Source organism: Camarhynchus parvulus, chromosome 1A (assembly GCF_901933205.1).
Source record: "Camarhynchus parvulus chromosome 1A, STF_HiC, whole genome shotgun sequence".
In the NCBI taxonomy this organism is placed as follows: domain Eukaryota; kingdom Metazoa; phylum Chordata; class Aves; order Passeriformes; family Thraupidae; genus Camarhynchus; species Camarhynchus parvulus.
Genome location: NC_044586.1, coordinates 4,554,473 through 4,582,312, shown reverse-complemented (window position 1 = coordinate 4,582,312; position 27,840 = coordinate 4,554,473). Strand labels below are relative to the sequence as shown.

The 27,840-nt window shown below is 45.0% G+C and overlaps 1 protein-coding gene across 1 annotated transcript in view; it reads left to right on the top strand.

Annotated features, from left to right (window-relative positions):
- Positions 1 to 27,840, top strand: part of LOC115910068 (cat eye syndrome critical region protein 2) — a 93,672-nt gene that overhangs the window by 35,663 nt on the left and 30,169 nt on the right. The window contains exon 2 of the mRNA XM_030959888.1: positions 13,400 to 13,494. The gene's annotated coding sequence lies outside the window, so the exon portion shown is untranslated. The remainder of the gene's footprint in view (positions 1 to 13,399; positions 13,495 to 27,840) is intronic.

The following is a 27,840-nucleotide window of genomic DNA, read 5'->3' as shown; positions in this document are numbered from 1 at the left end:
TGAATCTGATGTTGATGGCGATATTGGCAGTGTGATCTGCTTCTGCAGTGTGTGGCTCAGAGCCATTCTGATGTTAAAAAAGGGACAGAAACAATCAGTAACCCCTGCTGCCAGGCAAAGGAAGGATGAGGGCTGGAGTGGACAAAAGCTTAATCTTTCTCTCTTTTTTTAACAGTTGGAGCTAATCGCTGATAACCAACACTAAAACATCTGAATCATAAATCTGTTCAGCTGCTCTGTGACTCACAACAAACAGAGTATGAACTGTTTGTGCCTTAGCTATTCTCTTCCCTGCTGAGCTCTGCCATGAGTTATCTCACATATAACCCCTTCTCGTAGTCTTTTCAGGTTTAAAGCAAAATTCCTGTAATGCTTTTTACATTTTAAGTCGCTGGGGCACTCTTTCCATGCTAGCTCCCTTTTAAGGTAACTTTAGGCAGAAGATGAAATCCCAGCAAGGGAGTCCAAAGACCAGGGATGCAGCCTACACACTCATCTTTCTCCCTTCTCCCCCACTCAACCCCCCCAAGAGCTGGGACTCCTGCTTCCCACTATTGTGAGAATTAATCCTTTAGTGCTCCTTGCTGCTCTACCTTCCATATAGCCAATAAGCACAGAGTGGCTGAAAGATTGGATCTGTGTCCAAAGGAATGAATAGCAGTGGATCACACTGCTCTAGCTCTTTTGCAAGTGCTGTTAGGAAAATATAATTTGCTTTTGTTTGAAAAATAATTAAGATATCTCAGTTCATACAAAAGTGAGTCTGAACATCTTTGGATTTTTTTTTTCTTTCTTTCTTCTCTGATCAATGGACTGCTGGAGAAGAGGGGGGAAGGAAATTCCTAACTTTGGACCCCAGCTGGAAATCAATACAAAGATAGTCCTGAATGCTATTCCTTGACTGCTGGCTGTGGATGTGCTCCTGTGTTGACTGAGGCTGCTCACAGTAAATGAATAGGTGAACTTTTTGAGCATTAAATTTATTTTGGAGGAAAAGGAAGTGATGTTACTTTGTTGTGGTTGTTTAACTGTCTTCTGTGCAAAGAACCCTGGGATGAGTAAATTTTGTAGGCTGCAGAGGAGGATGTGATTTTTTTGTTTGTTTGCCTTTTCTTGTTCTATTTTGACTGTGTGGAAATGGTGTGGAGGTTATTGAGTTCAAACGACTTCCTGAGATTTCTGCATGCTAGAAGGGAATGACTTGGGAAACAGTCTTTGGAGTTCCTCTTACTGAAACTTCATTATGTTAGCAAGGCTGAGTCAGAGGAAATGCTGCCAGACATCAACACATTGGGACTGAGTTCCCTGGGAGTGACCAGGTCAGAGTCACCTGAACTCATGGGCAAGAAGGTTTTTTAAACAGGAGCAGCATGTGAATGCATTGATCTAAGGGCAGTAGTGTGCAGAAAAGAGCTGTGCTCAGTCTGGGAAGATGTGAGTCTGAAATGTTGCAGTGCAGAGCACCAGTAAGGCTCTCCACACGCTCTATTGAGGAGGTTTGGAAATCATGGGATTGCTTCATGCTCAAATGTTTTGTATTAATTTTATTTAAAAGTTTGAAGGGGGCTACTACAGGGACACTAAAATATGAGGAGGATGTAACTATGACAGTTTGGGAGGGATGGCAGGCACCTTCTGAAAGGGGACTCTTAAGCCAGCATTGCTTTTCACAGTGGAGATGCCTAGGATGAATTTGTTAGGAAGGAAAGCAGTGATCCTTGCTCCCAGCACTGAATGTTCTGTGTCATCTCACACTTTTGGTATTTTTTGTATTGTACTTTTGAAATGCTTCATTATTCTTTTAATTGAATTTATTTTGTTGTCTTTTGAAGTTGTTTTTAACATTCTTGCAGTGAAATCAGACCCTGAGGAGGAAAGCTGTTTGTTGAGTTGTCCAGGCAGCAGCATGGCTTTTCCTAAATTTGAACTTTTCCTAATTTCTCAGTTTTGCTCCTTTTGAGCACCTCCTTTGGACAGTAATGCTGGATAGGCTAAGACATTTCCTTCACTGCTGAAAAAAAAATGTAGTTGGTAAAGTTGTGACTCATGATTCTTGCCCATATGAGGTGCCCCGTGCAGGTGTCCTTTTCTGGTATCTCTGGGACCTTCTTTTTGGAGAAGTTTGAGCAACCCTGCTTGTGTGGAATGGCTAAACATCATCTGCTTGGAGGTGTCTGTGAAGAGTTAAGCTGTATTCAGCCTCATGGGAGATTTAGGTATTTGTCTCTGCTGTGCGCATTGAGAAAGAGCAGAGAATAGTCAAGTGGGTTGCCTGAAGTCATCCAGCCTGGCAGAGCTGGGAATGGGTTTCCTGGCTCACAGTACTGTACTTTAAACCAGTTTTTTGAAAAGGGTAATCTGTATGTTCAAAGAAGGCTTTATAAAGCTCCCATTAACCCCTGTGCCATACCTAGTGAGGAATCTAATATATGTTCTGGCAAATGAAAGCAGTTTCAGAGACCTTGGTGCTGCAGGTCACTGTCAGACCTTCAAGGTTCATTGCCACCAGTTTAATTTTTCTCCTGGTTGGATTTGACTCTGTTGTTCCTGAGAAAGGAGGAGCAAAATTTACTCCTGAGCAAAGATTTCCAGAGACACCCAGCTGTGGATAACTGGGAACAAGGTCCATGCAAGGGTTTTTGCTCTGCTATGCATTTTAATGTATAGAATGTCTAATGTTCCCATTCCTTCCTTGAAAGAGAAGCCTTCTGGTAAAGCTGTCTCTTTTTTATTGCATTTTATCACTTAGTCAGGGTCTCAAGATCTGAATTCCAGTAGCCAATGACTGGAAATGTCCTGTCAAAGTAAAATGTTGAACTTTGGAGTTTATCCCCGAGTCCTCAAGCTACCTTATCTGAACAGCAGGGGAGATTTTTTTTCCAGTTTTCTCTCCTGTTATCAAGGTGGAACACAGCATCTGAATGTTAGAGGAGTAGCAGTACATTAACCTCAGCCTTGCTTTTACTCAAAGATTGCAAGTGTTCTACAGGGTTGGCTAAAAATTATCTAACATTTGGGTGGGGGAAGAGGGAGAGACGGACAGAGATTTAGCTCTCATCACTGTGAATGCATGAAGTGAGAATAAAAGCCAGGCCTTTCCTGATCCCATGCCCTGCTAATAACGCTTTTACAAGCTGGTTATATAATTATCTGTTATTGGGAGCTTTTTCCCCCCACTTCAGGCAGATCAGCTATTTCATCCAACCAAAGTGTTCTGTGCAGATTTTTGGGTAATCCAATGTCATCAGTTCTGCACTGAATTGCAGAAACAAAGCTGGCTATTACAGTTTATGAGATGCAACAGGCTTTTGGGTCAGTTTTTTGTTTGTTTTTAAGTATAATGAAACAAGTCTGGTAGATTTTTTCTTTGTTTCATATTCTGGATGTCAGGAAAATTTAGAAGAAAAAGATACTCCAATTAATATCTGTAGAATAAGTATTATAGCAATAGAGCCGGTTTCCTCTGTGTCTGGGCAGTAGTTTGCTGCCCTTCTCTCAAATTACAACTCTTTTTATAATATGTGTTTTAAGAGTGTAGTTAGCATTAACATTTATGAACATAATAATAATTATTTGCCATTTCTGGCAGATAGAACTATTATTGTGTAAATAGCCAAGTGTTTGTAGCAATCTGCAAATTTATTGGCTATAAAGACAGCTTTAAATTAGGCTGGAGAAGAATTCCTCCATGGCGTGTGTGTTGAAGAAGATTTTTATCCCATGCTCTGGAAGGAGAGCCACAAGCACTCCATCACCTTTTTTATGGAGCAGCCCTGCCAGATGTGTGGAGTGAAACGCAGAGCACGACTCCTAAGCACGCAAAGGGCTCTGTGCAGTTTCCCTTGGCAAACACACGTGTGAGCCGAGCTCCTTCCAGATGGGAGTGAAGTGGATGGTGGTTCATGGTCAGCTCAGGCCATGGGGAGAATGTTGGGCTGCTTGCAGTGTGTTGCAAGAAGCAGCTCCCAAGTTTTTGTACTTTGCTCCAACTCAAAACCCAGGGGCTGCCAGCTTTTTGCTTTGTTTTCTTGAGCACCTCCTTCTCCCCTCTGCCTTTCCCCAGCTCTGGGGAAGGAAATGGGAATTCCCATGGGGCTCCTGGCTGCTCCTAGCACCAAGAGCAGTCACAGGCATCCCTGTTGGGTCCTGTTTGGGTTTTCATTAGGGCAGCACCTCGTGTTCCACAGGATGTTCGAACAAGCTCTGCATGGGGAAGGTGTAATAGGCAGCAGTCGCTGGGGCAGAGGCTCTGAGTCCAACCAAGCTCTAAAAGCTATGGCAGGCTGGTCTTTCCCACATATCCAATGAAATACAGATCTTTTTGGACAGGGCTGAAGATAGGGTGTGAATCTGGAGAGATAAGTTCTTGTATTTATTTTGACATTGGATCCTGCAGTGACATGCCTTGGGAAGCCAGCTCTGTGTGACTTGCATTACAATATTCAACTGCCTGGAAACACCATTTCCTATTTCAAGCTTATCCTTTTAGTGCATATACATCTCATTAAGGTGGTAGCATCTGTCTTTGTTGTAATAATTTTTTTAAAGTATAAAAGCCATTAATTTTTGTATTGAAGTATGTCTGGACTGCATGAGCGTGGAATAAGTTCAGAAAGTGTGACAGATAAACAAGATGATGCTTTTGGCAATCCAGAGGAGAGCAGACACAGATCTAAGAGTATGGAAAAGACCCATTAGCTCTAGTTCTAGCAACTGTTATGCCATGTGTTTTTAAAACTTAGGCTTGAGACTAAGCCCATTGCAAAGAGGCAGCTCACACATCTGAGTAGCTGCCTGGCTGCTTCATCAGGGTTGATAGCAGCAGGCATCTATCTCATGCCTTTTCAAATCCTTCTTTGCTAAATTAATAGGAGGAAAAAAAAGGTGCTGGAACTTGGAAAGGTGGAACTCACCCAGCTTTCATCTTGGCAGTGGCAGAAACACGTGGAGCACCTGTGTGTGGCTGCTGGCTCCCCCCCTGTCTCTCTGTAGCTTTCCTTTTGTCCCACCCGGAGCAAGGAAGAGTTTTCAGTGCTGGCAGCACTTCCAGGCCACCCTCCCCACTGAGCCCCAGGCAGGGTTTGTTTGTGATGTGTGTGCTGTGGGCTGCACTCTGCACAGCATCCAAGGAGAGGCAGAAGAATGGCTGGCTGTGGAGATCAGAATAAAGGGAAAAGCAAGGCTTTACAGCCTCTTTCTATCTGAATGTGTTTTACTGTTTCACCCTGCTTTTTCAGGCAGTGGTGAGCAAGGACCTGTCTTCCTCTGTTGTTGTTTTTGTTTGAGGGGCAGAAGGGATGTGGGGGAATCACCTGACTCCTTAAGGGATGATCTGGACTTTCTGTTTATCTCCAGGCTCATGGAGATAAGTTGTTTCATGGCTTGCATATCACCTGGCAGTTAATAACATCTTGGAGGGGGGAGCAATGTAAATGCCAGAGGAGCAGCACTGGTTGCTGTACAGGAGAAGTTTTGTGGGGAGTTTTGCAAACCAGCTGCATAGCTTGAATGCCCTGGTGCCTCATAATGGCAGGGAGTAAATCCCCCGAGAGTTTTGGCCAGTGCAGGAACTACAAAAGTGGATGTTGCTTAGGTAAACCAGTCCAGCTGTATTAAAAGCAGTGAAAATTCCCTTTAAAAATTATTTTCCCAGTAAGTTTTGAAATCTTTGCAGTAACTTTAGCCGAGCAATCCATTCCAGATTTTGGCACTCATCCTTCCCCTTCTCGGTGCTCATGCTGAGCAGATGAGTGCAATGGCCAGACCTAAAATGAAGAGCATCTACAGTCTGATCTCATCCTCCCTTGCTGCCTTTGGCTGGAGAGGAGGAGGAGCTTTGAAATCGGATTATTACTTCGAGCCTCTTGGCTTTGGAGCTACAGACTGTTCCCCACGTTGCCAATGGGCTTAAAAGCTTAGCAGAACTCCCACTAGGTACCCAGGAAGCCTCTTACCACAGGAGATGGTGACACGGCAGGATCAGCTGTTCTTTATTTATCGTGCAGCTGAATTGTCTGGGGAGGGACCATCACTAACCCGCTGCTGTTGTTTCCAGAAACAGCATCAAAACAGGTAGAGCTGGTGCTGTTCCCCACCAACAGGGCTCTGATCACCCAAAGTGCTGTGTAAAACACTTGCTAAAATGTTTAGTCTTTAACTGCTGGGAGTGCTTAGCCCATAAATGGGAATGTTAAATCCAGCATATGTGGAGAGAAAGAGTTTGGGGTTGTTTTGGTTGGGTTTAACCAGCAAGGTACTGCTGGCATGGGACTGCAAGGGCTTAGTGATGTATAATCTATACAGTATTTTGGGTTAGTTTCAGAATGGTGTGAGTCTCTAGATTCCTGCTCACCGCTTTTCTCACCCTGTATTCCCAAGGAAAAAAAAAAAAAAACCAGAAACAGAATCCTAAACCAGTCCAGTCTGTGAGTACTGATCTGAATAATTCTGATACTCCATACAAGCACAGCTATTGGGAGAGGGCTTTTCTAGGCAATAATAAATGATACCTTTCTGTCTGAGGGTGAGGCAAACAGGATGCAATTCAAACAGACTGTGTTTCCCCTCACACTGTTGTGTTTGGAGGCTATTTTCAGCTGGAGGAGTTGAACTTGTGGCTTGGGCAATATTTTGGAATGGGGGGGAGGAGGGCAGTGTTTTGGTTTGTTTGTTTTTTAAGACTACAGTGCCAATACTTTTCCCATAAAGGCATAGATCCCTGATTAGAAATTTAAGCAGACTGGTGATAGGATTGCTTTTCTTATTTGCCTTTCACAGGCCTCTTGGAATTCTTCCACAGGGTCTGCAAGAGGTCTGCAAACCCAAGGCTGGGGGTTCTGCTGAGCCTGAAATGTGCTGTGAAGCCAGCTCAGTGCCCAGTGCAGTGCTTGCCCCTCAGCCAGCATAACTGGCTTATGGTAAATGGCATAGATTATCTGCACTGAAGGAAGAGGGGATTATTTTGAAAGGGAGAAATTATCCTTTGGAGGGAAATAGCATGATCTCCAAAGGCTTTGGCTGCTCGTAAAACTGCAGAAAAAGAAAGATGATTGCAGTGGCATCAAGTGTCAAGCCTTATGGCTTCTCTCTTAGCCCCACCACTGAGTGAAGCATGCCCATGTGTGGATGCTGGGGCTTCTGTCTGTGGGGCTGTCTGCAAAATCGCTCTGCACGTGGGTGTGTGCCTCCCCTTTGTTCACAGGTGACACAAGGCTTTACTGAATGGTCTTGAAATGCTTTGATGCTCCGGGATGGCAACTGCTTTGGAGGCATAAAGTACTAATATCATAACAAATGTAGTTCTCGAATCACTTGCGCTGCAGGCAAGATGAGCTAGGAGGAGAAGAAAGCTTTATTAGCACTGGTAGATGGCTGTGGGGCATGAGGGAGACTGGATTGAAATCTCGTTTCAGTCCAGTTTAGCCACACAGCGTTTGTGTTTGTATTGCACAGCAGTGAAAAATTCCACTTGGAGAGCAAGGAAGGGTGTGCTGTGCAAATAGGGGAGGGTCCCTGTCCCAAGGGAGAGATCAGGCAGCAGCTTAGTGTGGATGGAGAACTCCAGCTGCTCTGGCAAGTGGGATAGGTGGTACATAGAGAGCACAGTGGTCTCAGAGTTTTAATCCTGATAGAGGGGGTAAAGGAAGGCACAATGTAAGTTTGCCTATAAAGCAAGTCTGAAAAACTCTAGCCTGACCAAAATGTCCACTGGCATGGCAAACAGTTTGCATTTGCAAACCTGCTTAGGCTGAGCTGAGCAGAATTCAGTGGCTGTTGCATCCCCTTTCATAGCTGGAGGGAGCTGCTGGAGGAGAGGATGGCTGACATTACCCCTGTGCTGCTGGCACCAGCGGGGAGCATGTGGGATTTGTACTTTGCAAACAGCCATAACGTGGAGGCAATGTGACAAATTCTCCCTGGCTTTCTGTTTATAGCCAATCTCCCTCATACAAAGCTGTCATCTCACACCTCTGCCTAGCCCTGGAGTAACATTATGCTCCTATTTTACAACATGTTTGAAATAGCCTTCAAAGTCTGCTCTCAGAAAGTCGAGGAAGGTATACATTTCAGAAGGCACTGACAGACATTGAGGGGGAACCTGAAGAAACGGGGAAAGGAAATACCTTTTCTGCTCTCTCTTTGTCCCCCTCCCCAAATGATAGCTCCCTTCTGACAGGATGGCTTTTTTCCTCCCTCAGGTATTTGCTCTTCTTCCCTTGGGAGGCTCAGAGAGGAGCTGGGACCACTGTGGTGATGAGTGTCATTAACCCCTTCAGCTCACACCCCAAACTTACTGGAGAAGGCCAGCTTGGCTCCCTCTGAGCTTGTGGCCCTGAGGGTGAGGTGAAGATGATGGCGTTTCCTTGAGGCAGCTGCTGACTTCATCCCCCACTGCTGGGAGCACAGGGGGGACATTCAGCACCCATTTTCCTTGCTGTGCAAAGGCAGAGTGAAGAGATTTGGGATCCTTTTAGCTTAGGAAACCTCAAAGCCCTGGAGGATCATAGAGAGAGAGAGGGCAGCATGCAGGCTCTGCAGGACTCTGGGGAAAGTGAGAGAGGTGCATCCAGCTGCAGACTTGGATAACACATAGTGTTTCCAACAGCCACTAAACATGGCATGGCTGGGAGACTCCACCAGGACCAGGAGCCATAACTTCTTTCTGAGTTTATGGCAGCCAGCTAAACCCACTGCTGTTTGCCCCTGTCGGGTACCCTGGCTCTAGGAACACCCTTAATACCCTGCAGTGCCTCCTGCCTTGTCGTGCAGAGCACTCTCAGTAGGCTTCATATTTTGGAAACTATTTCCATATGATGGCAGGGATCCCAGGCAGGGAGAACACAGCACTGGGCTGCAGGCAGCTGCTGGGTGGGGGCTCAGTTCCCTCAGGCATTCTGAGAAGGTGCTGGGGGCTGAACACACTGACTTCACACCAGAGGGATAAATGGTACTTCTTGGAAGCATTTCAGGCCTGCACTTGACTTTCCATCTTCCTGCCCAATCCCACTACCCTGTGGCATGAGTTTGCCAAACTTTTGCCCAGATGCCTGTTGTCATTAATTATCTGTGAGGAGAGAAGAACATCCTGACTTGACTCAGTGACAGCACTGAAATTTCAGAGCATGGGCTGGGGCTGGCTCAGCACGTCCTGCTGGTGGCTTTTGGTGATCTCCTAAAGCCTGTTGAGTCACTTTGGAGCATTGCAATGGAAAGCTGATAACAGCAGCTGTATGGAAATAGAGCTGAAGGGATTGGGGTTTTTAAACTGATGGCTAACTTGGACAAGGCTTAGCTGTGCTTAAACTCGTTACGTCCATCACGTTCAGTTATAGATGATTCAGCTCCAGCACAGAAGAAACCTCTAAATTGTAGTCCTGTTCCTCAGCACCCAGCCTGCTCACACTGGGCTCTGGCAGGTTTGGAGGAGTCTCTCTTCTGAAACAAAGTCCCCAGGCTTTGTGAGCTGCCCTTTGCACAGTCAGCTTGCTGGAGCAGGAGCTGGAGGCTGGCTGGCTGCTTTCCACAGCTCAAAAAAAAGCGTGTGCAGCAGCCCTGTGGTCACCCCATGCCAGCTTGGTGACAGTGGCATTGCTGTTGTGGACTCATTTGTTTACTTTCATCGGGAAGATTGACTCAAAAATCTGGGCAGATATCAAAAAGGCATCCAAAGCAGTGATTGTTTCAGGCCCCCAGCTGGTGGGGTTACCCATCCGTGCCCCAGTGCTGGGTGTGGGGTACCCTGCCCTCTCCCAGGAAGTGGGGATGGACAGGATGGTGCCTCTCACTCGCCCTGCTGGCCCTGCTTTGGGCCAGTGCTCCTCCTGGGAGAGGTGATCACCCTTGCTCCCAGCCTTGCTCTGGCAATTGCCTCTTCCCAACAGTCCTTGCCTGACTCAGGGGGGATTTAGTACCGGGCTGGGGGGAGGGAAAGACGTTAAACAGGCTTTTCCCTAATGAGGTGTGACGCCAGCTGGAGAGGGGGAGAATCCTGCTTTTCTCCTGTCTGTTGCTCTCTCCAGCTAGAGGAGGAGGAGATGTGTGTCTCCCCCTTTTCCTCTGCTGATTTGCTGCCTCTTCTGTTTCCTTTCTGTGCTGTCCCCAAAGCGTTTTGGCAAGGTTCAGATTTCTGTGCTCACAGCTCAGTGCTCAAAGAGAAAAGAGGAAAAACAAAAGGATTGGAGGCGTGGGGAGGATGGTGGCGGGGAGGAAGCTGAGCTGCTCGTCCTGGCCAGGCTGGAGGAGTGTGGGGATGGGTGACTGAGGCAGGGTTTGCCCTTAGGACCAGGGGGGTTTTAGTGACTTCTTTCTCCTGAGAGTCCCTGGCATCAATTCATTTCCTTCTGTTTAAATGTGCTGCTTGAGCAGTGTGCTGCTTTTCTGGCTGTCCCTTGTTGGAAGGAGAAGGCTGGAAAAATCCTCCTGCTAAATGTGGGCTGAGGCATTAGGTGAAATGCTGAAGGGATACTAACTCTTTGTTCGTGTTCCTGAGATGTTCAGATTTGCATCACATCCTCCTAGTGTGTCTGTCCTTCCCACAGCACTCTGAGTGTGTGGGAAGAGTCTAGAATTTGGGTGGTTTGGGACAGGAAGCTGGAGAATCCAGTGGGATAGAAAATCATGGCATTCAGATATACAGGGCTGATGGACCCAGCCCTGGATTCATTGCTCAATCCCTGTGTTCATTCATCAGCTTCCTCTCACTGCTCCTACCCTTCTGTCACAAGCAACAATAGTTGAAATGTAGACAGAAACATTGCAGGACAATGTCAGTGACTTTTTTCCAAGACAAATAACCACAGTAATACTTGGACTGTGCCTTTACCATAATATTCTGGCACTGAGTATTACTGTTGGCAGGGAGCAGAAGATCAGGATGGGCTCCAAGGAAGCACCCATGGCATTGGGAGCGTGGGGCAGGTGTCTTTCTACAGAAGCACTGAAAACCTCACACCTGCCAGGGATGGGCTTTCACTGGCCCCATGCTGTGTGTGCTGATGAATCTTGGCTTGTTCCAGAGCCCCTTAACCCAGCATGGCACTGGCACTCTGCACCCAGCCCCACATTGGTCTGCATGCCCAGGCTGTGAGATCCGTCTGGGTCCCCAAAATTTGTGCTACATCTGCCACAGAGACAAGGACCAGGAGCGCCCTTCTGGGTGGGAGAAAGCAGGAGGAGAGGCAGGGGGGACAGCCCATCCAGGTGTTTTAGACCTTGCCCAGGAGATGGCATTTTGCCCGGTGCCCCAGCAATGCCCCCCTGCTCCTGGGGTGACCTGCCAACTCCAAAAATGTAAAGGTCACCCTCGGGCCTGGAAAACAATGGCTGCAGATAGGGGCTATCTGAGGCACTTGTGGCCACTGCTGAAGGAGTGTTAGTCAAACAGCAGGCTGAAAAGGCTCACGGGAAGCAGTTTAAATATTCCTCATACAAAAGGCTGTCACATCCTAGCAGGGGCAGACTGCTGACTGACAGCTTTAATGAACAAGTGTATGTGGATGAGGGAGAGGCTGAATGCAGGGAGGCATCCTGGAGACTCACTTTCCCCCTGCCCATCATTCTGGGCTCTGACATGTCATTTTTCACAAGCTGCAGGTTTATTGTGGTAATGTGGTAACACACCTGGGATGGTTTAGCATATCATGTGCTTTAGGTCCTCCCTGCTCCCCTCTCCTCCAGGGATATTTATAGAAGGCATATGTCCACTAAAATATTTTACAAATAAAGTAAGTCAACACTTCTAAAATACTAGCCACTTGCCAGGGCCAGGAACAGGACTCAGTCCTTGTGGGTCCCTTCCAGCTCAGGACATTCCATGATTGTCAGTGAATTCACTCTGTAATTACTGTTTATATAACATGATTACTATTTGTACAACAATACTATCACTCTGTCCAAGGCATGGCAAGCAGCAACTGCAGATTTTGTGTTAACTTGTCATTAAGCAGGGTGCTCATCTAGAGGCAGAGAACAGAGATTCCTGGTCCTTTCCCCATCTCTGTGGCAGGGACACTGTGTCAGGCTTTGGCTGCACGCTGCCCTTTCCTTACCTCCAGTTCCCACGTGTAATAGATGTGTTTAGTACATTCTTCACAGGGCAGGTGTCAGGCTTCCCCTCCCGAAGCACTTTGCATATTGCACAGGAGGTAAATAAGAGCAGTGTTGGTAATGAAAATATGCCATTAATATATTTCCAATAAAAAACTACAAGCGGCGTTTAAGCTGCAATCTGTTATCAATAATTTTATTACTGCAGTTACTGCAGTCTAATAAAAAAAACACTTTCTCTTCTTTATTGGGTAAGTGCCAAAACGTTTATCCTTTATTCTCTGGCCATTAACCTTTATTCTGTAGCCATTAGCTTAGCTATTTGTGTAACAGTCTGTTGAGTAACATTCAAGTAGGAATTTGTATTCAATCCATTATTTACTCTGAAACCCAAAAAGAATAGCTTCTTCTGCCTATATTGTTTATCCATATTAAATCTTGTTAAATGCTGTATGCTAGTGATGATAAGTCTTAGAGAAAGTGGATTTTTCTTACTGTGAATAATTTTCTGGCATACAAATAAAACTGTAATTAACCAAATGATATTTGGAAAACAAAGCTTGAAACTGCTAGCTGAAAAAAAGATATTTCTTACAATATGTGAAAAATTCATAATAACTAAATTTCAGGAGTTTATACTTTTTGTGGATCGATTTCTGCATTACATCTTTGTGAACTCCACTGTGCTAGGATAAGCCATGGTATTCTCCATCGAGGATTGAGATTTTGGATCACAAAGTCTGACATCCCTCCATCCTTTCTCTCTTACTGGAGTTGGGGAAAAAAGGAGCTGAATAAGAAATAAGTTAAATAATCAAAATGCCTCCTTTTCTTTGAGGCATTTGCTTGCTAGCTTTCAGCCATTTCTGGCAATCCATCTGAAACTGCTACTTCTGGGTTGTAAGTGGCTTTTAGTGCCCTGCTTTCTGAGCACATCTTTTAAATTGAGCTCACCAGCCTCAGTGAGTGGAGGGAAAGCAGAAGAATGAAACTGTTGATTCCTGTCCATCAGGTGAACATGAGAGAAATCGTGCCTTTCTTATTAGGCTGTAGTGTATCTCAACCCCACTGAACCCTATTTTTCTGCACCCAGACAAAAGCATTAGTCTTCTGGCTGGAGAGTGACATTCAGTAAAAACCTTTCAAGGTCTTCCCATAAACTCTTCCAATGAAGAGGTAGTAGAAGCAGTATTTTTAATGATGAGGAAGGTCAGTTTACCCCACGTGTGCTCTGCTGCTGTACACATACGTGAGGCTGCTTGGGTCTTTTTGGTCCGGATGAGCTAGCAGGAAATTTTAAGAGATTAGTTTAATGGTTGGATTTATTTTTTTTTCTCTCCTTTCTGCTCATTAGGAACTGGAAGCTGCTCTTCACGGGGATGATGTGGAGTTTATCAGCGACCTGATCGCTTGCCTTCTTCAAGGTTGCTATCAGCGCCGAGACATCACGTGAGTAACCTCTCTCTCTATGGCTTAAGCACTTTGCAAGGGGAGCTAATTAACACGGTGGCGGGATGTTTCACGGCTTCGGAGTGATGACATGGCAGTGATCAGCAGCCACCAGCAATCAGGCCAGATGCTTCACGGAGTGAAAGGGAATTCGGGTTCTCTTGGGTTGAGTTGGAGGCTTTTAATTGTACAGAGCCGTTAAGCAAACCCCTTTGTTCAGATGCCGTGCAAAAGGGAATGTTTGATGCTCTGCTGTGGCACTCACAGTGAACATTCACATCTGCTGTTATGCTCTGCACTCTGTTTGGTCAAATTAGCGATATTAAGTCATCACATATGTTTCCAACATATTTGTATGTATTGCACAGCATAAAACTTGCTGCTCTGCACACACCTCACTTGCATGAAAGATCCCATTTGCTTTACATAAGGACAGCAATGATTATTTTCTTAGAAATAAAAGTATTGGAATCACTTCAGCTGCAGGATGTTGGAAAGTGATCTGACATGCTCTCTTGAGGTTTTAACATCCAGAGACACTTTGTCAGTGTCCACTAAAGCAGCCTCCCAAATGGAGACATCTGCAGAGCATCATTCTTTAGAGGACTGCCACTGGCACAGCAAAATGTGCTTCCAGTGATAGCAAAGGCTTGTTGCAGTGTGTTTTATTTGTTCTTTTGTGAATCATGTTAATAGCAAAGCATAATTGTGGGGACAAAGACAGCTTGGCAACACATGCAGTTGCTTGGAAGCAGCCCTGCTCCCTAAGATCCATCCCCCTGTTGTGGAGAGGCTCAGGCCGGTGCATAGGCAGAACCATAGGTGCTTGCTAATTAACTGATTATGTTCAACAAAATTTATATAGCTGATTTATATATACATATGCCACTTAATTAAGTTCTCTTTCATTGCTGCAATAGACATTCAGCATCAGTGGGTATCAGGAGCTGAATCAGGCACCTTTTTTTTTTTTTTGCACTGCTTTTACTGTCTCCAAATGATTGATTGTAAAGGGTCTGCAGTCATGTGTATCTTCTTCATCAAAATAGCCACAGAGCAATATATACCTGCTTGTAAACATGCAGCAAGTTTATTTCTTCATACCAAAGCCATCAGAAAGTAGAGGCTTAGGTGTTTTGCCTACCTGAACCAGCTTACCCTTGTAGCAGCAGTGGAAGATTTGTCTTTGATAAAGTTCATTAATTTTGTGAGGTTCTCCAAAACTCTCCAGATCTAAGAGTGTCCACTGAGTGATTGCACTGTATAATTGCCTCCCCATTTGCAACTCTTTTAACTAAGAAAATTCAGGGATGAATCATGGGTGAGTAGTTGGACAATGGCAAGTTGTCTGTCTGTCTGTCACTCTGTCAGTCATGCTGGGGAAGGTCTGAGGTGCCTGAAGGAGAAACCAGCTGTACCATTTCTGCAGCCTCCTGTAGAAGGGGGTTACCTTGTGGGCATGGGGATAATGAGGAAAGAAATCTCTGCAGAGGAGATGGGGAAGAGGACACAGCAAGAGCAGTGTGGTGGGAATGGCTTAAGGGATATATCAGGAAAAACTGCCTGAAACTGCTGGGATGTTAAAGAGAAGAGGTGAGCTCTGAAGCACTGCAGAGGAAGCAATGGGGGAGGCTACCCGAAAACAAGAGGGAAAGATGCTGTATGCAGAGGGATGTCATGAAAGAAGCATTAAGAGGTAATCTAAATATGAAAATCTGAAGGTAAATAAGAATAAAAGTGATGGCTTGGATACACTTCTCAGAAACAAACTTGCCACACTGTTTCACACTTAAAATTCTCCATGTTTCTTGCATGTTTCTTTGCAACACCTTTTTCCCCCTCTAACCCCAGTTCAAGAGGCATAGGCCTTGGCTGATGCACAGCTTCCCTCCTGTACCTTGTTTTTCTGCACTTAGTGGTAGGAAGCTGAGCCTCTAATTGATATTTTGAGTGCTCAGCAGACAAAGCCATGCAAATGTGGCACAGGATTTGTGTGGGGTTTAGACTTGGCTTTTCACAGTGGCCCAGGACTCCATTCTCTGCTGCAGACAGATAAGAGGTACCAGTCTTGGGTGGGGAAAATCAGCAGTGTCACAGATCATCCTGCTGGTGTTACTGCAGCATCTCTCCAGACATTTGTGCCCTGCATCCTCGTGCTGAGGCTGTGGCTGTTCCTATCAAGGCTGTAAATTTCTTGTTCCTTGTTGCACCTCAGAGAGAAAGGCAGGAGCTTGTTCTCATGCCTGCTCTTAGGCTGGGATGAGCTCAAGCAGCTCAAGCAGGGGATGCTTCATAAAACCTCGCTTTTCCTACCTCTCTGAGGGGTTTTGAGGTTTAATTAGTTCTGTGTCGGGTCTTACATCTTTGATGGCCAAAATGTTATCTGCCTATGCTTTCTCACAGTCTGTCTGGGAGCAGCTTGCAGTTCTTGTCACATCTGTTTTGACGGTGCGCAGGACTGGGCTGCCTGGCTTTAATCATGCATCATAGAGGGGTATAAAACTGTCACATACCTTTGCTAATTATAATGTGCTCTCAAGTAATTTTGGAAGTGGCTGAGAGCCCTTCTAATGCTCAATTTAACATGCTGTAGTTTGATTTGCTTTCCATTCTTTGAAAAAAAAAAAGATTATTACTTTTGTAGACTTCTATGATCCTTGGTTTTGAAGTAGAGCAACTTTACCTTGATTTTGATATTATTTATGACAGACTTTGAAAAAAAAAAAGAATCACATACAAGAGAGACTGCTTTTTGCCCTGCTTGATGTCTAAGGAGTGTTGTCTGGTAACATAAGACTTTCTTTGAGTTATGGATATCTGTGTTTAACTACAGAGACTACTTAATGGGATGCTATGTGATCTTCTTCTAAGTCTTATTTATCATAACCTATCATAGCTGTTAGGAACACTCCATTGACCTGGTTCTTGCTGTGTTAAGTACTGTAAAAGTACAGAACAAAAACCAGTTTCCTGCATTTCTGCAGCTTTAGCAATGACCCTGTAGCTGCCCTTGCCTGGCACCAGGTAGTTTGAGCACTTGGCCAGGACAGTTTCCCTGTTGCTCTGCTGTTTTTACTGAGCCAAAATACTTGTGTGTCATGATCTGCAGCTTTTGTGGTTTTATAAATACCCCTCACAGTATCCATATACCATCTGTACCACCTGTATGTGACTGCTATGAGTGCAATAGGTATCCAAGGCATGCTTTGGTTTGATGCCAGTGAGATTACCCACAGGTTTTTCCTGCTCCCAGCTCTTTTGCACAGGTCTTAAAATGTCTGTGTTTTCTTTTAACTGCTTCAAAAGGCAAATGCCCAGAAAAACTCTTATTAGCACTTGGGGGTTGCAAAAAAAAAAAAAAAAATTAAGCACTTTGAAAAAAATCCTGCTTGCTTCAGATTCTCTGTGATATAAATTGGGTAGCTGCATAGTCCCTAGGGGCTGCCACTTTAATTCCAGCAGGAAATGTGGCTTGATGACTTGTATGAAGACAGGAAGATCAGAGCTTCAGCTAACGGCAGTGGCCGCAGCAGGAGCCTTCTGCAGCTGTTTTTAAGTAAGAAGTGATGGTGTGACATGGATGTGTACACTCAACTAAAATATTCCAGAAAAGCTCCTGCTGTTCAGCTTTTCTTTGGGTGAAACTCATGCTTCAATGGCTCATTATTGCACTTTTGCTGTTTTTCTAATGTGATGGCATAAAAAGTTTCAGTAACTTTATCGTGTTTCTTATTGGGAGGCATTTTGTATGCTGCTATTTTGTCTCAAAAAACATCTTTGCTGCTTTTTCTTGTGTTTTATTTTTTCAACACACACAAAGGCCAGAATGTGAGGAGGAAGACAAACAATATCTCTTGCTTTTTTTTTTTCCCTATGCCCTGTGAGATTATTTTCTTTTTTTACACCTCAGGAGATTGGTTCATCAGTATAGCTGAAAACTCTTTTTGACTTCTGTGCCACCAGAGGGGATTTGCTTCCTTAGGAATCTCAATTTTTTTTTCTTGTTATTTCTTCCCAAATGCATTGGAATTTTTTTCTTCCCAAGGGGATCATTGGTTTTGCACCTACCTTAAGCTCTTATGGAGTCCCTAAACTATCCTTGGAATCTTTGGCTTGTAGTTTGCTCCTGGTTTGTTCTAATAGGGATAATAAGAGGATATTCCTTAACTCCTCTTCCCTTCTCCACAATTGTTTAAATTATTTCTGTCCTACCCTTAGTAGTGGCATTGAGAAACACTCCCAGTATGGCATCTGAGAGCTGTATTTCCTACCTGCTGAGTTGCCAGTCAAGGACACTCTGTCTGTTCTGTGTATTTTCTAACACTTCTGTAATGTTTGTATATTTGAGCTTTCATCAGAAAGAGAGAGATAATCTGAAATCTTCTAACCTACTGAGGAGCAATACCTGTTTCTGAGGACTGTGTTTAACAGCTCTGGATATTTTGCTTCTCCTTCTGCTTTGTCACTTTTGTCCAACCTTGTCCTTTATTCTGTGTGGACTGTGTCCTTACAGGTGCTTTGGGGGTTGTGCCAGGTCTCATATTTTGGTAAAAGAGAGCTTAGCATCTTGAAATCACCCTTGTGCATGTGCCTAGATGAGCTGTGTCCTTCCAGAACTGCTGTTTGTCAGTCTGGTTGGGGGATAAGGTGGCAGGTCAACAGGAATGGCAAATCAGTGCTGAGATTTCAGTCTCATGGATACCGTGTGAACTGGGCTGTGGAGAGAGCTAAGCCAAGGTACTGAGACTGAGCTGAATGAATTCACCACTTCAGTCCATGCCATAACCTCTGGGGCAGCCAGCCTAAGCTCAGTCACAGCAGACCTGGTGCCCACCACCTTTGGAAGGAATTTTAGCAGCCGGCTCTTGCACCAGTGACCTTGATTTTAACAACTACTTCCATGCCTGGCCACAAAGCACCTCACTAACTCAGAGTCATATTCATGAATGCCAAGTGAATATCAACAAGATCAGCATTATTTACAGTCTGAATTTTAACAAGTGCTGCCTTGCATACATCATGGATATTGGTGGATGGCCTCTGGAATCAGCCTGGTATCATCAGCACAGGAGATACCGTGAGGGGGCAAGGGAGATGAAGTGGCTGCATTGCTCATCTTGAATCTAATTTTAATATTTATTATAGTAATAGCCAAGCCATGCAAGGTGAGCCTTTTAAAGGGTAAAAAGTGAAAATGAAGCAGCTGGCAGGTGTTGGCAAAGGAAGGATGAGATTACAGCAGTAAAATAACACGGTCATTCAGAGATTAATGAGAAGCACAGTGGAATAAAATTATAGAGTTGAAATATAACTAAAGCTAAGTAAATGTCTTTGATTCTCAGATGGATAAAATGAATCTTTAAAGAAGAATTTGAAGAAAAGTTGGTAGCATGTTCTGGAAGTGCTATTCCATGGGTAGTGGTGGAGAATAAGGACTGAAAACGGTGAAAGAAAAAGAGGAAAAGCTGTGCTGTTATTGTCAGGGCAGATGGATGAGACACAAACAGATTGGATTGCTGGGGAGAGGGAGTTATGCAAAACATTGTCAGGGAGGAATAGGTGGCTAAACTTCAAAGGAGGAGCAGGGAACAGTCAGTAAAGGGTCTTGGAGATTGCAGTGATGTCATCATGCCCGTGTCAGAGCATGAAATATGAAAGGGACAGCTGTATTTATAACTTCTTGATGTTGCAAACCAAGTACTCTGGAGAGGAGGAAGAAAGCAATGATGAAAAAAGAAACTGAGAAGGCAAGTGAAAATATCTTCTCCTTTCAAGGAAGAAGGGAAGGGATTGGGTAGAGAGACAAATGGGGTGTGAAGTTCCCCCGATGTGAAACCTTTGCCCTCACTCTCGAGGCTTGCAGTGATGCTCCAAAACACTGGTGCAGGATTTTTGCTCCAGCACAGTTGGTTTTGCAGGCCACTTCCCAGCACCTCATCCAAGTTCAGAAACCAATGTTTAGTCCAAGGGTGAATATTGGAGAAGATCTGAAGTAATTTTTTTGGAGCCTTTTAGCCTTAGTGGGCTTGAACAGCTGGAATAGCTGCTGGCCAGCTGCTAGGCCACTGTGATGATGTGGTGTGTCATGTCAGTCTCTATTTCTAAGTCACCTATGCGTTTACTTTTTCTCCAATTTTACCTTCCAGCCTTCCTCAGTTTCTTTCTGCCTCAACCAATGTAGTGGTTTAAACTTTGGAGAAAAGAACATGAGAGACCTGTACTGAAACAAATCCCAACAGGGACTTCTTTAGGACCTATTTATCTGTAAAAACTTGGGTTTCTCTATGGTCTCCAGAAACTTATAATGTGTGGGGCTGGTTCTAAGAAATGAATTTGCTAAGTTTATTTGCCTCAAGGCAACCCCATGCTAGGTATTTTGTGCCTCACAGGGGACTCTTTTCTCTGACATTAAGTGTACTTTTCTGTGAGCAGTAAGGCACATAAGGGCTTGTTTCATATGGATTTGTGCTGTAATACAGGCATGTGTCCTATTTCCCCATCATCATCATCAAGACAATAACTCCAGCTTCTTCCCCACAGTGCTCATCATCACTGTAATACCCTAAGGTCCTCTCTGCAGCCCCCAAACAGTCAGAAGTGCTTATGGCACAGCAATGCTGTTGTCTTTCCTTGTGGCAATGAATTGGGAGCATGCTTTCTGTTGATGGGCACTAGGAATGAACAATGCAGCATTAAGCTGGCTTCACTTGTTCTTCAAGGATCCAGGAATGAATAGTAAGTAATGATCCTCTTCCAGTCTCAATGTGGAGCATGTAAGCCCCATTCCTATTTGCTCCTTCAGAATATAGGAGATGTATTTGGGTCTTTTGTCAGTTAATCAGCTCCAGCCCCCAAGGAGCTTCTCTAAAAGAATCAAATAACAGCAGTAGAAAGAAAGAAGCATGTGGATTAAAATTGGCAAGTACATATTGAAGCCTGGCTAGATGCAGGTGAAGGATATCGATGAGAGAAGTGAATTGTCATTGCAGAAAAACCAAAGCCCTTGCTGTTCAATCACAAGGTGAAATTTGGGCTGTAGATACATTTGTTTATTCTGGACTATCCAGAAGACTGTGCTCATCCCTCCTGAGATAGAGGGTACTGTGGCTTGATCTTCATTTCATCATGTCCAGAGTAGCTTCTTGTTGGGGTACACCTTGTGTGGTTAGTTGTTGAGGTCACTAAACAAGGAACAAAAAATCCATGCTTTAAAAGTCAAAAACATGCACATGAAGCAGCGTGTGGCAAGAGCAGAGAGTGCAGCAGCTGTTCTCACCCTTCATTTGTCTGTGTTGCCATCAGCATCCCTCCCTGCACTTTTCCAGCTCAGAGCAGTATGTGCTGGCTGTGTACCCATCGTGCAGGAACCCAGGTGTCCCTCACCCCCCACCAGTGTTACCCAAATCCCCCAAGTCACCTTCCCCAAAGGAACTTGTTCATTCTTTTTTGAGCACTCAGATCTTTCTTGCTCCCTTTTTTTTCCCTATCAAACAACGGTGTAGCTAGTTTTTGGGTTAGTTAATAGTTCTGACACTGGCTCTTTTTGTTTGGATCCTTCAAGAGATTGCCCTTTGTTATTCAAAGCCCAAGGTACTTGACACACCAGCAATGCAGAAGCCCCCGGGCTTCAAGCTGTCCTGGCTGTGTGATCCTTATGCCTGTGAGCCATTCCCATCCTCAGTGTCTGATAAGCCTTGGGGAAGAAATGGGAAAAGAATGCAGCACTCTGAATTCCTGAGGGGTGCTGGGGGGCATCCATCCATGTGGGGACTGGAGGATGTTCACCTGCTGACCAGGGCATTTCACATTCAGCATTTCACTCAATTCAGCTGCCAGGGGACCCTTCTGCCTTTGACTTTCTTTACAAGGCTGACAGAAGTCTGGCTTCCAATCTACCTATTAGGGAGAAAGGTATCTTGCCTTTGCTAAGTTGTTTGCAGGAATATCCAGGTCAGGTGGGTTTGTGTTCAGGCCCAGGAATTGCTTTTTGAGCTCTAAAACCAACCCTAGGAGCTGCTGTCTTGGATTTATTGTACTGCTCTCTGGAGAACCCAGGCTCTTTGGTTTTGTGTTGCATCCAAAAATTGGCATCATTTACTGATAATGTTGACACGTTTGGCGTCATCCAGCCTGCTGATGTGCCTGTAAAATCTCCAGTTTGGCATCAGCATGGCTTAGTCTTCTCTTGGTGATCTTGAGCTTCACCAGGGGACCAGCTGTGCTCCACAGGTCAGAGCATTGTTCCTTCAGTTTTACTCTGCCCCTCTGTCTTGTGCACCAGTACCATTGATATCAGAACCTGTCATGAAAATATCTCTTTGCCATTATCTTCCCATCCTTTGGTACCAGTGTTTATTTATGCCTTTAGCCACAGCCTCCTGTTGGCTCTGAGGCTCAGGACCTCTCTTCTGCCTCCTGCCATTCTGTCTTGGCTGCTGGTCTCTGTCATTCACTTTCTGATTTTGAACATGACAGAGTTCTCTGTACCTCAGAATCTTGGGAGATTCTTGTCTCTTGTTATGAACATGCTCTGAGGGAAAAATTCATATTCCTGAAATATGTATTATGATCTAGCTGTGGTGATAGATCTCATTGGATAGGGAAGTGTTGGGCTCCAGCTCTGCTCAGCTCTCCAAGCCTATTCACCAGCATGCCAGGGAATTCATTGCTTAATGAAAGGCATTTTCCCTGGCTTCCCCAGCCAGGATCAATGTCATCACATGGCAGGAGATGGCCTGCACTTAGACATCTCCCTTGTGTGTTCTTGAAAGCAAAGCTTTTTAGGTGTGATAGGCATTTTCAGTTCTGTTGTTAATTTATCATAGCTGATGGTGTGGGATAACTTCTTCCCTTGGTCCTTTGCACCTCAGATGTAAAATGTGATGGCATCAGACCTGGAACCACCCTGTTGTAATGCCTGCTGTGCTTCCCTTGCTGGGGAAAGCTTTCATAACTGATATTGCCTCTTTCTTGGGCTCACTTGGCTCAACAGGTTCCTCAAGGCAGGAAAAGAGAGGCCGACTCTTCTGGGGACACTCAGCTTGTCTCCTCTTTGATTGCTGAACTGTTCAGTGCTACCCCCACCAAAGAAGCAGAAACCTCTTATTTCTTGACAGACATTGGAGCTTTCTTCCCATTGAGACTGGCAGGAGTCTGACCAACCTTCTCAGCAGGACTTTTCTGGGAGTTCCTGTATATTTCTAGATGCACAGTATTTTACAATTTCAGCCATATCTCAAGGAACTGAGGTCTCTATTTTCAAGCCTTCCTCCGTGCTGGAGCTGTAGTGCAAGTTTCAACAAGATGGTTGAAAATGCATGTCAGTGACTGATTACAGAGCTGTTTTCCTCTTGCAGTTTAAAGCTACCCTTGCTGCTTTCATGGGCTGTATATCACACTGAATGCAACTGATTTGTTCCTGCACCCTTTGCCTAATGGTTTCAGGGTAGTGCCCTAAAGGTAAAATTGAATAAACTGTGAAGTACAGAGTATCTGTGGGGTTAGTGTGTCAGCAAAGCTGGGCAGGTGTGTTTAAACACACATTTGTGTGAACATGGTCACCCTGAGTCAAAACAGCAATGCCCATGGAAAATAGCATAATCACTCTTAATTTATTGTATTTTTGCAGATGTAGTTAAGGGACAAGACAGTTTTTAAAACTGCCTTGAATTGTCTGTCCTTTCTATGCATTCAAGGTAAATAATCCTTTCTGTTCATCTAATACTACATTAATTAATTCATGTTTTCACAAATATATATAGCAATGCAGTTTGCTCAACATAGTGATGTTTCAGGATCTTTCAGCAGAATACTTTCTCCCCTTTTTTAATCCACTTATCCAACTCATTGATTTGTCATTATCGGTTTTCACTCAAATTGCAGCATCAGTAGTGGGTGGTGGAGTTTTTGCTTCTCTGTCCAAAACCCAGCATGTAGTGAGAGCACAAGTCATCCCTTGGTGGAGATTGTGCAGAGACTCGCTGAGTTTGAAGGAGGGGTTGAGCTAGAATTGAAAGACAAATACATTTTATTTTAGTCCTATTAATATTCCCTGAATCTGTCTGGGCAGTTTATTTATCCTCCAGGGTTTTCTCTTTCTGTGGTACCATGTACTTTCAAGTATTGTTTGGGATGTTTCTGGCTGCTCTGGTTTCATTGATACCATATTCCTATTTCTTTCTTTCCCTGATCAAGCAACAAAACCACTGAAGCAGCTCTTGCTCCTACCTAAAAAACATATGCAGGCCCCTGCACCCAGCATGCATCTAGTTAGCAATATATGTCTTCCTCATCGTCCAAGAACTGCATAATCCATCACCAGGCTTGGCAAATCCAAGCCCTTTTCCCTCCAATGTTTCACATCTTCACACCAATCACTTTCCTTGCCTGGCTCGCTTGGCCATGTAGGCTGCTGGTCTCTTGGGAAGGAGAGATGGATGCTGGGCATCTGCTCACTCCATTGTGGTGGGGAGGGTGAGGGAGAAAACAGCAAGGCAGATAAGGGCAGTGAGGAGCAGCTGGGTATAGGTGAAAGAAGGGCCATCAGTACCTTCAGGTCGTGTTTCCTTCACCTAAAATTACTTTCACCTTCTGACACGGAAGGAGAAACAACAATATGCCTTTTTGTTGCCTCCTTGAGCTTTGAGGTGTTAGAGGCAGGGCCACAGCACAAAACACTTGTGGCCCCTCCTGCTGATCCTGGGGATGGTGATGAAAACAGAGCAGCCCTGGCTCACAGAAGGGTGCTTGGAGCTCCTGCAAGCAGGGAGACAGAATATGACAGGACAGTTCAAAGTAACAGGTATGTGTGATTTCTCCTGCCAGTGCTGCCTTTCTCTCACACAGCCCAATTAACAGGGGTCACAGAGCACTGATTAGCTGCCTTGGCGTTTTGTGAACATAAAGCAGTGAAAAACTCGGGGTGAATGGGGGAAAAAAGATCAAATAGACACTTATCTCAGCACTCCTGCCTGTCCCTGGCATTTGCCAGCCTAAGGAAAGAGCCTTTCCAGAAGAGGCCAATGCAGGACAGTGCTGTATCTGTGCTGATATCTCTGCTGCTTTTCTGCCTTTCCTCAGCAAAATAACAAACAAGGCAGCCCCAGCAGCTGTGTTATTCATGGGGTTGTTGCTAGATAAGAGCCAAATCACTGGAGAAGCGTGGGCCACAGGCAGCTGGGAAGATCAGAGCGTGCCCTTTTGCCACACTGCTGTTTGAGATGGCTTCAGCCCCTCCTTGGGAGGAGTGGACTTGCTGCCTCCTGTCCTTTGTACAAGGGAAAAAGGGTGGGAGGCAGCACATACCAGCTCAGGGAAGGTAAAAGGGCATCTCCATCTAGTTTGAGACTTGCTGAGCATGGTCTAGTAATGCTAAGGAGCCCAAGCTGGCAACTTCCATGGTTGCTCAGGCTGTGGCTGGGGTGACTAATCTGGACAAGGAGACCTGGAATGTTCCTGAAGGGTGGACAGCTGTGGTGACCTCATGCCTTCCCCTCTCTTCCTTCATACCCCCCTGTTTTTGGGGGTGGCAAAGCAACGCTCCCACTTCAGCTGTCATAGCCAGGTTAAGTGGCTGCACTTGCTTCTGTCAAGCCAACACATGCTCCTGTGGTGTGATCCCTTATTAGAGCAGACAGCCCACATCAGCTCTCCATTCTCCCTGCCTCCCCAGAGACTGCCTCGCTCCAGAGCTGTTCTCATTCTGCTTCTCTGTGGGATGCAGCATGTCTGCCAGCTCCCCTTCCAGCTTCCCCAGGCCTGATTGCATGGAACACGGAGGAAGACAAGGAGCAGGAGGGTTCTTATAGCTGCTGACAGCCACGGGTTTTCATAGATTTTTCCCCCTCTTCTAAAGATGAACACTTTTGGAGTTCGGGTGGAAAGTCCACCATGTAAATCCAACCATGTAAATTAGATCCAACCATGTAAGTTGGATTTCTTTAGCAGGATTGTGCCGCCCTTCTGCTGGTGAACCTCCTGTCCTAGCTTAGTGTTACCATGTTGGAGGAAAGGTCCAGAACCCTGATGTTTTCTCTAAGCATCACTTCAGCATATTCTTGAGGTGGTCTCTGTCACATTTGAGTTCTGGAAGTGAGTTATGGGATGGACAAATGAGGAGCAGGGAACAGGAATTGCTAGGGTGCTGAAATTACTCTGCTTTCCCTTACTTTTGTGGAAGACATGGATCTTCCATGGAAGTGGAAGCCTCCAGTTGGTTACATTTCAGACTGCCAAATCTTGGAGTTAAGCCAGATTGTTTTAGGGAAAAGCTGCTGCTCATTAACGTTTGCTAACTAGGTAATCTTTTGTCCTTCTATTTTGAAACAAAACAATGGTTCTGATGTAGAAAGATTGTATTCCCATGTTCAGCAATGGTGAAGAAAAATGTCCTGAGTGGAGAGCCCCGTGCCATCCACCTGCTTAGCTCTTCAGATGTCTTTCTCTTCCCTTACCTGATGGCCACATAGGTAAGCCACAGAATTACTGAGGTTTGGGCAATGTCTGCATTCAAAAAACTAGTTCTAGCTTGCCATGGAGGACAAAAGGCAGACCTGTACATGCCTTGTGGTGGTCTTGTGCTCCAGCAATCTCTGCTGTCTTTACAACTCTGGGAGGAGGAACTCCACTCTGGAGGTCTGATCAATGTAATTTGAATGTTTTCCCCCCCTACTTTGTGATCTCTTTCAGGGTCCGTTAATGTCAGCAGTACTCTTGTTCACAGCCACTACAGCAGGTTTTCTCCAGGCATGATTCAAAACAGGCACTGAAAAGCAGGATGTGTCTGAGTGTGTGTGTTTCCTTCATCATAAGAGCTCTGCCTTGTTGGACCTTGCCAAGGTCTGTCACAAGTATGGTGTGGAGTTACTGCTCCCTCCAGACTGTCCTTGGCTGGAACTTTTGAGGTCTGTCCCCATCAGTGGTGCAGATAGTGGCACTGCTAAATGTGGCTGTTAAAAGTCCAAGGTCATGACTCCTGGATCTCTTTGGTCATTTTGCTCTGCTGCAGGGAATACTCTGTGGAGAGACAGAACATTCCCTTGGGCCTCAGGCAGTTTGGTCACTCTGGAGACAATTGGCCCTTGGTCTGAGCAATATGTGCTCTCTGTTGGCTTGCACACCTCCTGAGCCAGCTGCATACATGGGGCTTGGAAGGATTCCTCTCCAGCCCTCTCTCCCCCTGGAGGATGGGGTAGTATCTCTTTGCCTCTGCATCATACTTGACTTGGTTTCTCAGCAGGGTAAATTGAAGGTGAAGTACAAGCAGGTCCATGAAGCTTCCTCCCCCACCTCAGATAAGAAAGCTCATTAATACAGTAAAAAAAAGGTCTCCATTGTTACATGAGAGCTCAAGGTCAGGCTGGTAGTAGTAACTCATATTGCTTCTAAGGTCAGCCTAAGCTTTCTCTTTCTGACAAGCCACGATAGATTGATCATGGGGGCCCTTACATTATTTTTTTTTCTTCTGAAATAGGCTTTGCTTCTCCTGACCCTGTTAATGATGTTTGACTGAGGTCATCCCAGCAAACCCTGAATCCTTCCCATTCTCTTCCAGAGGGCTTGCCTTTGTGCCAAAGCATTGTATGCTTGTTAAGAATTAAGCTTTCCTGATCTCTGCTGCAGCAAAGGAGCTGTCTTCATTGGAGAGGCGAGAAATATCTTGAATGCCATCTGTCAGTTAATGCTCTCATTAACACCTGAGTGACTCCCAACACCAAGCTGGTGCCTTTTTGCCAATTCAGAACTTAAAAGGTGCCAGCCCATAAGGTGAAATATCTTCAGTCCATCAAATTAATTCCATTATAAAACGTCTGTTCTGGTAAGACCCAGATTTTTTTTTTTTTAACTGGAGAGATCACAGAGGCAAAGCCAGTTCTCTTGTGTGCTGTGAATTAGATGCCCAAGAAGTCTTTTTTCATTTAGTACTGAGAACCTCCTAAAATCCACACTTGTGCGGGGTGACCGAATGCATTCAAGTCTTTTTCAGCTTTTAAAGCCTTTACTGGACAGAAGTATCACCTCTGTTATTTCCCTTAGTGGCTAACTCTGTAATAGGAACTTCAAGAGTAATTACATTTGTCTTCAAATGGTCTTTGGTAGAAAGGCTGGGCTCTCCCAGTCTTGTTTTCCATGTTCCTCCCACATACAGCTCTTGGACAGGAGTTGGAAGAGGTCTGTTGTTGTTCCTGCTCTCTGTCATCCTCTGGTTTTGTCAGGGTTCTTGGTGTTAATCTCAAGAACAATATACTGTCTGGGATTAGATGCAGGTCAGCCTTGCCTTTTTCCCAGCAGTTTTAGCTCAAGAGCATGCCAGTATTTACTCTTCCATTGCATTTTGTAAATTAAATG